Source organism: Beta vulgaris, chromosome 5 (assembly GCF_026745355.1).
Source record: "Beta vulgaris subsp. vulgaris cultivar EL10 chromosome 5, EL10.2, whole genome shotgun sequence".
Classification (NCBI taxonomy): Eukaryota; Viridiplantae; Streptophyta; class Magnoliopsida; order Caryophyllales; family Amaranthaceae; genus Beta; species Beta vulgaris.
The window spans coordinates 28,763,155-28,765,241 of record NC_079206.1 but is presented as its reverse complement, the minus strand read 5'-3'; the positions used below and the strand labels follow the sequence as shown (position 1 = coordinate 28,765,241).

General features: G+C 32.8%; 1 non-coding gene across 1 annotated transcript; it reads left to right on the top strand.

The window, feature by feature from the left end:
- The first annotated feature begins 1,600 nt into the window (after positions 1 to 1,600).
- LOC125498080 (small nucleolar RNA snoR98) lies at positions 1,601 to 1,692 on the top strand. The gene has a single exon (XR_007274846.1). It is a non-coding gene; the product is annotated as a small nucleolar RNA snoR98 (small nucleolar RNA).
- Positions 1,693 to 2,087: the final 395 nt, after the last annotated feature.

The following is a 2,087-nucleotide window of genomic DNA, read 5'->3' as shown; positions in this document are numbered from 1 at the left end:
CTCATTCATGATGAAGAAGTTATGCAACAAAATCGATTAAGGCGTCTAATATGTACACATCACCATAAGGATATGGATATGCAGAGAACATTTGTAAGGCTTACCAAATATTTTATATTGGCAAAAGGGGTGGAAACCGTCAAATGGGTTAAGAAAGAAATGGAGAAGATTGAGCAATGGAAGCATGGGAAACAAAAGAAGCCAAAAAAGAAAAAAATTGATTTAGATGGTTTTCCTTGTTGAGGTATAGAGAGTGTTTATTGTTTTTGTCGTAGTTACTTTTGAATCGAAGGTGTTGTGATATTATTTGCACTTTCAACTTCTCATGTCATAATATTATTTTATTGTAAATTCCTACTAATCATAGGCACAACTCCATCAACTTGTTCAAGATAAAGAACCGGAAGGAGATCAAACACGCCCTCAAACACAAGAAGATATGTTTCTTTATGTACTTTCCATATATTTTAATTTATGTTGGAAAAAGGAGTGGAAGTCGTCAAATGGGTTAAGAAAGAAATGGAGAAGATTGAGCAACGGAAGCATGGGAAACAAAAGAAGCCAAAAAAGAAAAAAATTAATTCGGATGGTTTTCATTGTTGACGATGATGTTGAGGCATAGAGAGTGTTTATTGTTTTTCTCGTAGTTACTTTTGAATCGAAGGTGTTGTGATATTATTTGCACTTTCAACTTCTCATGTCATAATATTATTTCATTGTAAATTCCTAATAATCATAGGTACAACTTCATCAACTTGTTCAAGATAAAAAACCAGAAGGAGATCAAATACGCCCTCAAACATAAGAAGATATGTTTCTTTATGTACTTAGCCCTAAGTATGGGTACACTCGAGGCAAAGAAAATGGATACGGAGGCTCGGCTAAAGCGAGAAAACAAGCAAAACAACAACATGAATAAGTAGTTCCATCACCTAGCCTTGTTTATTCATCTTCGTTCTCCCTAGTCTTGGGCTAATTGTTTGTTGTGTTAGTATCTTACATTAACTTAACTCTTCACTTATCTACTCTTTTTTGGAAACTATGGTTTTTTTTAGGGATTTCAAAACTATTGTTTGTTATGAGGCTTTAACATATTAGGATCTAGTGGTAACTTTTGCTATTCACCAAAACATATTTGAAAATCATGCAAGCCTTTTGTTGTTCATTTTGAGATTTAGTGGTAATTTTGAACGTCGAAATCTGGTTTATGTTAAATATTAGATTTTCAATGCCCCATAAATTACATCTTCTCTAACAATTTAAAAAAGAAAAAATTGTTTTAGATAAGTCAATCTTTACACGGTCTTCCCATTTTAAATCTACCGTTGGATTATCCCTGATTGAGTTAGGTTTGTATGTCTGTTTTTTTCTATTGAGTTTTAACCTGTTTGTGACTTGTTTAGTAGGTACTTATGATACGTGTTACAATGTCTCACCCCCACCCTCACCTCTCTCGTCTGTTTTAGAAGAAGGGACATTATAACAGGTATCATAAGTAATCTACTAAACAAGTCACAAATAAGCTAAAAACTCAATAGAAAAAAACAAACATACAAGCCTAACTCAATCAGAGATAATCAAAAAATATACTAAAAAGTAGATTTATTTAAAATAATTTTTCCTAAAAAAATGGGATTTAATGCTTGTGAACCTTGCTTTGTGGTTCCCAAGTTTGGCTTTTATGTAATATTGTTGCTACCGTTTATTTTTCTCTAGATACAATAAAATTTATTTGATAGATTTTACATCAAAATGTGATTGTACACTTTATACTCGGATTTCTTGTAATCATTACTTCATTCCTCTCTTAGAGCAACTCCACCGGTTGGTAGGAAGTCCTTGCTTGCAATTTTTCAAAAGATAGAGCTACTAGCTTTATTGTTGGAGACAAATGTAGCTTGTTGCTTTGTGAAGCCAAGTAGCTCCACAAAGCTACTAGCTTTGTCAATTTTTTGTGGGCCCCACTTTCACTTTTCTCTTTTATATTTTATTTCCCAATACACTTTCTCTATTGTTGATATGGTGAAAATATGTGGGACCTACAAAAACTACAAGTAGTTGTAGTTTTCCAATGAGATAGGTTGTAG